We start from the raw sequence: 11,305 nt of genomic DNA, 5'->3' as shown, positions 1-11,305 counted from the left end.
TGTCGAATGGAGGAGTTAGGATTCCATTAACTTGGACACTAGCTGAGGAACAAGCATATAAAGAACTAGTAGCAGAAATATATTGCAACTTACTTTGTCAAAAACCTTCTCAGCATCTGTGCCAAGAGGGGATAGAGTTATTTTATGAGTTTTTGTGTAATGTTTAGTATTAAATATACCATCTCTATGTGGAAAAAATCCACTTCTTGATCTTGATGTATACGTTTGGGTAGTAGAGACCCAATGTAGCATGTAGCTAGCACAACTAAAGGGAACAAAAGGTGGCTCCATAGCAAAAACAGGTGCAATGAGACTTCTTGTGTCTATATGCAGAGGGGAACGGAGTAGGTGGCCCTTGGTAAGTCTGTAGGACTTGTATGCTTCGTAATAGTGAGATCACAGACGTCCATGCAAGCACTGTGCGATCTGCATTACACAAGTCTGTAATGGTGGCCCGAAAAAAGGTGAAGAAGCCTCAACTTCAATATCGTCATAAGAAGCGTTGGCTCGAGATTGCTAAAAAGTTTGATCAGTGAACAGTAAAAGATTGGAAATGGGTGATTTCGATCGATGATATGAAAGTCAATAGAATGGGCTTTGATGGGAGCAAATTGGTCTGGAAGAAACAAGGGAAAAGGGAGCTAACGGATTGAGAAATTGAAGAACTGTCAAGTTCTGTGGAGGAAGCCTGATGATATAGGGTTGTTTCACAGCCAAAAGCATTGGATATTTGACCAGGATCGATGGTGGTCTCAATGCTGAGCTGTATGTGAGAATCCTACAAGATTAGTTATTTTGTACACTCGAGTACTATGGGTATGAAAAGGAATACATAGTGTTCCAGCAGGACAATGACCTGAAGCATACGTCGAGATTAGCAAAGAAATGGTTCAATGACAATGAGATGCTGGATTGGCCCTCACAGTTCCTAGACCTCAACCCAATTTGTGGGTAGAGTTGAAGAAAAAGCTGTATTCATGCTTAAGTGAGTCAACCAGTATGCACCAAAACATTGGGAATGTGTAGAAGAGACCTGGGAACAGATCTAAGTCGAGATATGCTTGAATCTGATCAAGAGCATGCCTAGAAGGATTCAGGCAGTTTTGAAAGGCAAAGGTGGATTTACAAAATGCTAACAAAATAATACAAATACAAATTTTGAATCTTAGGAGCAAAACAGTAACAATCCATTTACATGACAAGAATCTGCATAACTAATCATATGCAAAATAGTTGCGAGTCCAATTTATGTATGAGATAGCCAAGATGATAAAATTATGATAGTCTCACGTTCGAAGCTCTAGTGGATGGTGATGTATGAAGTTTGAAACTCGTAAGTGTATATAGGCTTTTATATTTTCAATTTTCATGGTGGCCCTAACAGCCTCAAGTAACAACTATATTCATCAGAGAAACAAAGGTGTTGGCCTGAATTATCATCAGAAGAATCAGATTCCTAATCCAAAAAATACTTTACATTCATCGAGATAATTATCTATATCAGAATAATCCAAGTTGGGTGGGTGTTTGGGAAGAAGAGGTAAATGCCTTAGGAGAGTTAGGCAGAATCCTCTGTTCAATAGCAAAAGTAACTGTGTCTGCAATTAAAGATTTCACGCTATCTATAAATGGGGGGGAGGACTCCTCAGTAATGACTTTTTCCATACTTTTAACACATAGAGGCTTCTTAAGTCAGAGAATTTTAGCAAATAGTGCATTTCTTGCTAAAAAAATTCCTTGCCCTAATATCAACACATTATTACACACATAAACATTTTAATGCTTTTATGAACAAATAAGCTATAAGATATCATATAGAGTAAAGCAGGAGAGGAGATATGCCAGGTTAGGCTAGGTTCACATCACCTTTTCGTTTTCCGTTCTGTCATAAGAACAGAAAAATAAAACGGATCCTTTATTTTGAGCATCCGCTATGCTCAATTATGCTTATTTTGCACCCATTTGGCTATTTCCATCTCAGATCTGTTATTTTAGACAAATACCGTACTTTATGGAGGATTTTTTTGTTGTTGTCTAAAATAACACATCTCAGATGAGATAACAATTAGCATAACTGAGCATAAGGGATGCTCAAAATAAAAGATCCTTTTTTTTGTTTCTATTCTGATGGATCAGGAGAACAGAAAATGAAACAGTGATGTGAAACTAGCCTTAGGGGCTTTACTAGGACCAGATCAGGTCCACAAAAAACAGATCCGCAGAAAATACGGATGACGTCTGTGTGTATTACGTATTTTGCAGAAAGGAACAGCTAGCCCATAATAGAACAGTACTATCCTTGTTCGTAATGCGGACAATAATAGGACATGTTCTATTTATTTTTTTTCGGAACGGAAATACGGACACGCAGAACAAGAATACACACAGAGTAACTTCCGTTTTTTTTGTGGACCCATTAAAAGGAATGGTTCAGTATACAGTCCACAAAAAAAACGGAACGGACACGTAAAGAAAATACGTTTGTGTGTATGAAGCCTTAGTGGGACCTCTGAAGGTAGACATGCCTCCTTAGTTATGACTCAGGTGCATCACAGACACACAAAATTGCCGAGAGATATGAATTCCCCAGCTGGGGAAGAGACCACGCTGGGCAAGATCTACTTATGTCCTGCCTCATAGGAGAGTCTTCCATGTGTCCCGAGGGAAGGAACCAACTGAAGCAGGTAAACGGGAGAAGCCTTTTAAATAGGGTTGAGCGAACACCTGGAAGTTCGGGTTCGTCGGGTTTGGCTGAAGTTTGCCGCAAAGTTCGGGTTCGGGACCAGAACTTGACCCCGAACCCCAACCCCATTGAAGTCAATGGGGACCCAAACTTTGGGGCACTAAAATGGCTCTAAAAAAGACATAGACAGGGCTACAAAAGGAAGCAAAATAGAGGTCAGAGCAGGGAATTGCCCTGCAAACAAATGTGAATAGGGAAATTGTGGCGAAACCAACTTCGCCACTGGGTTTTGGAAGGGCCAGGATTATGGGCCTCTTGCCCCAGGATTATGGGCGCTCTCATCAGCCAGGCCTCCTTTGTTCACAAAGGACTTGGACTAACTTGAACCCCTGGTCTAATTCGTGCCATTTTGGGATGTTAAATGTGTATTGAAAAGGGTGGGAAATTGTATACATTGAGTAGTGAGGTCTGTTCCATTGTCTCTCTGTGTGTATTGGCGATGTCCTTTGTCCTGAGAGATAATTGAATTACTTCTCGGTTGTCTCCAGGACAGAGGATATTGTGTATTTGCCTGCCTGTGATGATTGCATCAACCCAGTGTGAGGTAATTCTATCACGGGCAGAGGGGAGGATTTTGTGTGGGAGTGTCTGAGTGTATTGTACGTGGTTATTGGCTGTTTTTACAAAACCCTGTGGGTGGTAACCTTGTTGGAAGATGTGTATAAAATGATTGTGTGTTAAAATAAAGAGGCTGCTTTATACCTTCATGAAGTTTTGGCTCATGTTTGGGAAATGGGATAACTACACTCTTGGGGATTGCTACATCACAATACTCCCCTGAGTATAAGCTCTTGTAAGAGCTTGTTCATGGTTCCTGCTCTCTGGATGTAGGAGAGGTTCACCCACTGGAAGCTGAAGCCCGGTCTTGGGTCCAGCATGGGTGGAGGACGGTGAGACCCCAACCAAACTGCGGCAGTTCGTGGAGTCTGCAGTGCGTACGTGTCAAGTGGAGCGCTTGGAGTCCTCGGAAAGCACTAGGAGCATCTATCGACGGATGTACCCGGTCGGGGTGCCAGGAGATCCGTTACAGAAATGAATTAAAATAAAATAGAATTTAAACAAAAGTTAAAAATAATGATCTTGAACTAGAAGGCGGAGGTCAAAATGGAGTAGGAGGTTGAGGAGGCAGTGGATATGGCGGTGTAGGTGGAAGCGGTGGTGGAGGAGGAGGAGGTAGCCAACACTATTTTTGTATTTTGTTTTATTTTTTTGCTTAATTTATTTATTTTTTATAAATTTGGAAAGACCACAAAACATTGGGAAATATAAAAAAGAAAATAAAGAGAAAGTACGCTGGAGTATGACAATGGCTGGGTGCAGCCGGAATACTTGTATATTCTGCACAAGGTACGGACAAGTCCTGTGAGATCCATGCCTGGTTCATTTTAATGAACGTGAGCTTGCTACATATCAGCTGGTGGTGCTGGTTGTTGTGGCGTGCTGACAAAGCCTTTCCACATTTCGGCCATGCTTACCCTCCCTTCTGAGGTGTTGGCGGTGACCCAGCTGCGTTGGCGACTTCTTCCTCCTCCTCTGCCTTCGCCTTGTGCTTCCACTGAGCCCCCCGTGTCAGGTGGGAATGCCATAAGCAGCGTACTGCTTATACTCGCGCATCTTCCAATCACGCTCCAGTGACAGAATTAAGGACGTCACTTTGTCCTTGTAGCGGGGATCCAGCAGGGTGGCCACCCAGTAATCAGCACTGGTTAGAATGTGAGCAACTCGGCGGTCGTTGCGCAGGCACTGCAGCATGTAGTCGCTCATGTGTGCCAGGCTGCCCAGAGGCAACAACAAACTGTCCTCTGTGGGAGGTGTATCGTCTGTGTCCTCTGTATCCCCCCAGCCATGCTCCAGTGATGCCCATGAGCTGCTTTGGGTGTCACCCTGCTGTGAACATGGTTCCTCCTCATCATCCTGCTCCTCTAGAACTGTGCCGTGCCGTGCCGTTGTTATCTGGTGGTTTGCGGTCTAGGCTGTTAGAGAGACACCTGTCCCCTCCAGGTTCTGAGGGAGCAGGCTGCCTCGATTTCCCTTTCACCATCTTAGGGATATTAGGGTATTTTCAGCCCAGGCACGGGACACGTTATTCCCACCTTAAGGGTCTGAACGTGAGCATAGCAGTATAGGGAGAGCTGGTAGGGATTTGCCAGGAGGTGACCGTTATCCTCAGCTTCTCGTCTAGAAACTTGTTTGTTTACTTTTCTGTGTATCTGATATCCTGTCCGCCGTGACACACATCCTCTTCCATCATCACCCGAAGCGTTTTTTCAAGGAGACATAGAAGTGGAATAGTAACGCTGAGGACTGCGTTATCGGCACAGGTCATGTTGGTGGAGTATTCAAAACAGCGCAACACGGCACACAGGTCCCGCACTGGCCAACCGGGAAAATTCCAGTTAGGCCGGTAGCCTTGACTGCCGCATGGCCGGCCGTGCCGACAGCAAGGATGCTCCTTGGCTGGTGCAGACTATTACACAGAGTGACTGACAGAGAGAGGAGCCCATCCCCCAACAGCAGGCTCCAGCACGGACATTGCCCGGAGCCTGACTCCTCCCACACATGTGACTGATCACATGATCATGACATCACGGAAGGTCCTTTAGCCTGCTAGATGCTGCTTGTGCAGAGCATTGGCATTGCAAGGGGGGTGCGGGGGCTGCACCGGGTCACACCAGCAGGGCCAGCCAGCAACTTGCACACTTCTTTAGCAATATCGCATATCGTTATCGCATCCTGTTTGGGAAAAGCTGGTCTACTGTGATCAGTTACGAATCCCAGGCATAGTCAACTGTATTGCCATCCTCAGGAGAGGATGTGTCTGGGATTCAAACCGATGACCTTCTGTATCAAAGGCAAAGCACTTACCCACACAGCCATAAGAACTGCAAATAGACCTCTAGCACAATTCCCTTAAAATATCGCATTGCATATCGTTATCGCATCCTGTTTGGGAAAAGCTGGTCTACTGTGATAATATAAACAATGGGGGTTCTACAAAAGAGCTATTCGTGTTTCAATGCTGAGGGGCTGGTATGCAACTTTTTCCAGGGCTGGTTTGTATCCCCAGTCCGGCCCTGGTCCCACATGGAGGCCCACTTGTTGGTGGTGAAGTGGTGCTGTTCCACAGAGCGACTCACCCGTGCGTGCTGCAGCTGAAACTCCACTACCGCCTGCTACTGCTCGCACAGCATGTGCAAGGTGGAGTTCCACTTTGTGAGCATGTCGCATATGAGGCGGTAAGCGGGAAGGCCAAAGTTATGCTGCAGCGCAGACAGGCGAGCAGCAGCAGGGTGAGAACGCCAAAAGCGCGCACAGACGGACCGCACTTTCTGCAGCAGCTCTGACATATCGTGGTAATTTTTCAGGAACCTCTGCACCACCAAATTCAGCACATGCGCCAGGCAAGGGGTGTGCATCAAACAAGCTAGGCCCAGAGTTGCTACGAGATTTTGCCCATTATAGCACACCACCAGGCCGGGCTTGAGGCTCAGTGGCACCAACCACTCATCGGTCTGTTGTTCCATGCCCGTCCACAACTCCTGCGCTGTGATGTTTTTTTCCCCCAAACAGATTCAAACCAGCCTGCTGACGTTTCCCCCTGGCTGTGCTGAAGTTGGTGGTGAAGGTGTTACGCTGACCAGATGAGAAGGAGGTAGAGGAGGAAGCGGAGTAGGAGGTAACAGGAGGCAAAGAAAAACGTCCTGCAATCTTCTGTGGTGGAAGGACATGCGCCAAACTGCTATCCGCCTCAGGCCCAACCGCCACTGCATTTACCCAGTGTGCAGTTAGGGAGATATAACGTCCCTGCCCGTACTTACTGGTCCACATATCGCTGGTTATGTGGACATTGCCACAGATGGCGTTGCGCAGTGCACATCAAATTTTTTTCTGCCACTTGGTTGTGCAGGGCGGGGATGGCTCGCCTGGGAAAGTAGTGGCGACTGGGAACCACGTACTGTGGGACAGCCACCGCCACCAGGCACGTAACGTAGGAAGTTATGCTGCCAGTGCCAGCCCGCCTGCCCAGCCTCTTGCCTCCTGCCTCCAGCCTGCTATGATCTTAAGTACAGGCTGCTGGATCGAACATATCTATAGTTAAACATTGCTTGCCTGCAGTTACAGTAGATACCATTGGTACAGTGTGCGGGGCCCGGTGTAATAGAATACAATCACTGCACTGGGCCCCCGCTGCCATTTAAAAACTAGTGTAGATGCCAGCCCACACCCCCTGTATTGGGGGTCATTCACAGTGGCTGACACTGTTATGGGGAGGATCTGTGGTTGTCAAATAGCATAAGATACTATTTATCTGTCATCCACAGATCCTCCCCATAGCAGTGTCATGCCATCCACAGATGCCCCCATAACAGTGCCATCCACAGACGCCCCCATAACAGTGTCAGTCACAGATCCCCATAACAGTGTCAGCCACAGACCCCCATAACAGTGCCATTCACAGACACTCATTATAGTGGCATCCACAGGCTACCATTAGTTCAAAGCCCACCAAAAGCACACCTTTTGGTTCAATTTTTTATTTTATTATTTTCCTCTTCAAAAACCTCGGTGCGTCTTATGGGCCGGTGGATCTTATAGGGCGAAAAATATTGTAAATACATTATTTCTTTAATTTATAAAAGCCTCTATTTATTTCTTATGCATTTTCACAACCCACATGAGATAATGTGGAAGTAGGGTGGAAGGGATGATTTGATAATCACCCATTTATTATTTTACAGCTGTCATTGTTCTGGTTTATCAAATTTATGTCTCGTCTGCCATACGTGAAGAACAGAATAAGTAGTCAGTTACTCACTATGTAAATATCAGTAGCATTATGTTATTTGTAGAAATAAAAATACATGTAGTATTGTGCTTATTCTATTGACATCAAGTGACACAAGCTTGGCATAGATGAGAAGGTTCTAGTTAAAAAATAATAATTCACTAATGAGTTCTGAAGCATTTGGCTGAATATGAGCAGATAATATCACCCGAAACACTTCAGAATTTATCCTGCTGCTTTTGTCAGCAGTCACATCATCAATAAATACAAGAGAACCAGTTCCATTGGCAGCCATACATGCCCACGCCATGACACTACCACCACCATGCTTCACTGATGAGGTGGTATGCTTAGGATCATAAACAGTTCCTTTCCTTCTACATAATCTTCTCTTCCCATCACTCTGGTACAAGTTGATCTTGGTCTCATATGTCCATATGATGTTGATCAAGAACTGTAAAGGCTTTTTTAGATGTTGTTTGCCAAACTCTAATCCGGCCTTCCTGTTTTTGAGGCTCACCAATGATTTTTATCTTGTGGTGAACAGAGGGTATTCACTCTGGTGAAGTCTTCTCTTGATTGTTAACTTTGACACACATACACTTACCTCCTGGAGAGTGTTCTTGATCTGGCCAACTGTTGTGAAGGGTGTTTTCTTCACCGGGGAAAGAATGTTGTTTTCCGTGGTCTTCTGGGTCTTTTGGTGTTGCTAAGCTCACTGGTGCGTTCCTTCCTTTTAAGAATGTTCCTGTTGAGGAAGGGTTGAGACGCATGCATATATATACATATATTCATGCAAACACGTGCATGCATGTATGATATATATGCATGCATTAATCACATTATAGGAGGATGTGCGCAGATGCTCCCAGCATCTGCGCACATCTGCCCTTAGTGGCCCACAGGGGCTCATGGAGGCCCTGTGGGATACATGTGTCCCTTATAATGTAGGGGCCGTGCCTGTGCCCATTATAATATAGGGACCGTGCTATATATAGATAGATTATCTATATCTATCTATAATCCCCTTATATAATCATGTGCCCCCTTTCTATGTCTCTAATGTTAATGTATACATGTGTAATGGATGTGCCCCAAGCATCCATACGCATGTATATTATATATATTCCCCCCCCCCCCCTCCTACACCTGAAACCAGGTGCATCGGTGTGAATGTGCCCCAAGCATTCACACCGATGCAATCTGGCTAATTGCATCAGAATGACCGGACAAGGTTCCGATCATCCTGATGGATACAAAGAGCTCAGATTCAACAGAATCTGAGCCCTTTGTTGTAATTATCTCCAGCGCCGCTGGAGATAATTACGCATGATAGAAGAAGGGGAGAAGCATTCCGCACTGTCCGGAATGCTAGGTGCAGCAGGCGGGAGATCAAAGGCTTCTCCCGCCTGTCTGCAGCGCGTCCCCGATGTGCTGGCCGGCGCAGTGACGTCATATCACTGCGCCGGCCCACGTGGATGATGGGGGCGCGGGAGTGCGGGCCGCCGGGGTTAAATGCCGGCGGCCCCGGCACTCCAGCAGTGAGGGTGAGGGCCCCCACCTGGAAGAAGGACCCCTGCCACCAACCCCCCCCCCCCCCCGAAGGAGACTGAGACCAGCTCCCCCCATGAGAGCGCAATCGGCGCTCAGGGAGAAGAGCCGTGCCGTCCCCCACCTGGAGACCACCTCTGGACGCAACAAAACATTAAGTATCACCCCCGTAGCACCCCCTACTATCCCACCAACGCCTTAACCCTTGTCTGTGCCTGTGCCCCTGATCCCTGTACCACCCCTATACACCACCTCCCCTGATTAACCCTTTCCCTGCCAGGCTTTACCATACCCCTTAACCCCTACCAGGCCAGGCATATAACCCTGATTCCTGGTTCCCTGCCTTGGACCCTTTACCCTCCCTGATTCCCCTGAGTGACCCCAATCCCCTGGTTAACCCCTGCCTTCCCCTGGTTAACCCCTGCCTTCCCCTGCATCCCCTGGACAACCCCTGATCCCTTGGTAACTACATTTGCAGGGTATACTGTGTAGCCCTGCAATACTGTATTTGTGTCGGTGGCCTGCATGGACCCTTGCAGTGCCACCGTTAACCCCGTAGGGACAGTGAGTAGACAGACGGGTGGGTTATTGTTATATACTTGTATGTATGAACTGTATAGTTAGTTTAATGGGTGGAATTTGGGAGCGTGTAGTGTAGTTTAGGATTGTATATATTTAGTGCTGTATTGTTAGTGTATTGCGTGCTTAGTGTATTGTAAGTAATAAATACTGTGTTACTTGTAACTATCTGTGTAACGTGTAGTTATTGGCGATAGTTAGTTCAGTAAGGCGCATGCAGCTAGCGTAGTGATTAGTGTAAAGCATAGCGAAGGCATTGTGTATTTATTATATAAAGGCATAAATAGGCGGAGTCATCAATAGACGGCCCCTCCTATTTAGGAATATTAATTATCGATATTCGCATAATATTGGTGATTAATATTCCCCCTTTACAGTTCCAAACAGTTATTTTGGCCATGCCTGTTTTTGCTATCTCTCTGATGGGTTTGTTTTGTTTTTTTCAGCCCAATGATGGCTTGTTTCACTGATAGTGACAGCTCTTTGGATCTCAACTTGAGAGTTGACAGCAACAGATTCCAAATGCAAATAGCACACTTGAAATGAACTCTGGACCTTTTATCTGCTCATTGTAATTGGGATAATGAGGGAATAACACACACCCGGCCATGGAACAGCTGAGAAGCCAATTGTTCCATTACTTGTGGTCCCTTAACAAGTGGGAGGCACATATGCAAACTGTGATAATTCCAACACCGTTCACCTGATTTGGATGTAAATACCCTCAAATTAAAGCTGATACTCTGCAGTTAAACTGAACCCGTCACGTGGATATTTGATTATAATCTAACTAATTATATACAATCATTAACTACTAAAAAGTGCCTTAGATGTATTCACTTACTGGTGTGATAGATGGTTACCTCATAATATACACACAAAGATGCCACATGCCGCATGCTAATGAGCTGATTTGAGTCCAGCGTGATGTCATTGAGTCCAGCGTATATTTAATTCAGAGCAATAGCCACTCCCCTGCCCACTTGCTGCTGATTCATATGGAAAAAAACTGTCATTCAGCAGCAGGTAGGCGGGGAGAGTCAGGAGCTCATAAATATTCATGACTCATCATTATCAGCTGGAGCTTTTCGATACAAGATGTTGGCAGATTGACTGGGTCAATTAAAGAAAGTGACCCAACATTTTGCTAAGAGAATCAGTCACTTATTTATGTTGCCCTTAGTTAGGACACCATAAAACTGGTGACAGGTTCCCTTTAAAGCACATCTTGTTCGTTTTATTTCAAATCCATTGTGGTTGTTTATAGAGCCAAAAATGTTAGAATTGTGTCGATGTCCCAATATTTATGGACCTGACTGTATATAAAAAGCAGGCAATAAAAACTAGAAACCTTGACCGTAGTAACCAATGACATGGTTGCTTTTAAGGGTCCTTTCTGACGACCTTACCTTTTACATTTTTTTACATACTATAAGTCATACAATGTACACCATATTAACAAACTGTACATACTGTAGATACGTGGCATGCTGAAACATTTAACAAAATGTTGCGCGATGTTGAGAAATTTAGCACATCGTTAGATATGTTTACAGATGATTCTTCAGTAATTTGAAACATTTTAAAAAGTCACTGAGGTCAATTATTAAGACGGCATTTCTACACTGGTCTTGATATCACCTTGC

This window comes from Bufo gargarizans, chromosome 1, assembly GCF_014858855.1.
Source record: "Bufo gargarizans isolate SCDJY-AF-19 chromosome 1, ASM1485885v1, whole genome shotgun sequence".
NCBI lineage: Eukaryota > Metazoa > Chordata > Amphibia > Anura > Bufonidae > Bufo > Bufo gargarizans.
Note: the sequence above shows the minus strand (reverse complement) of the source record.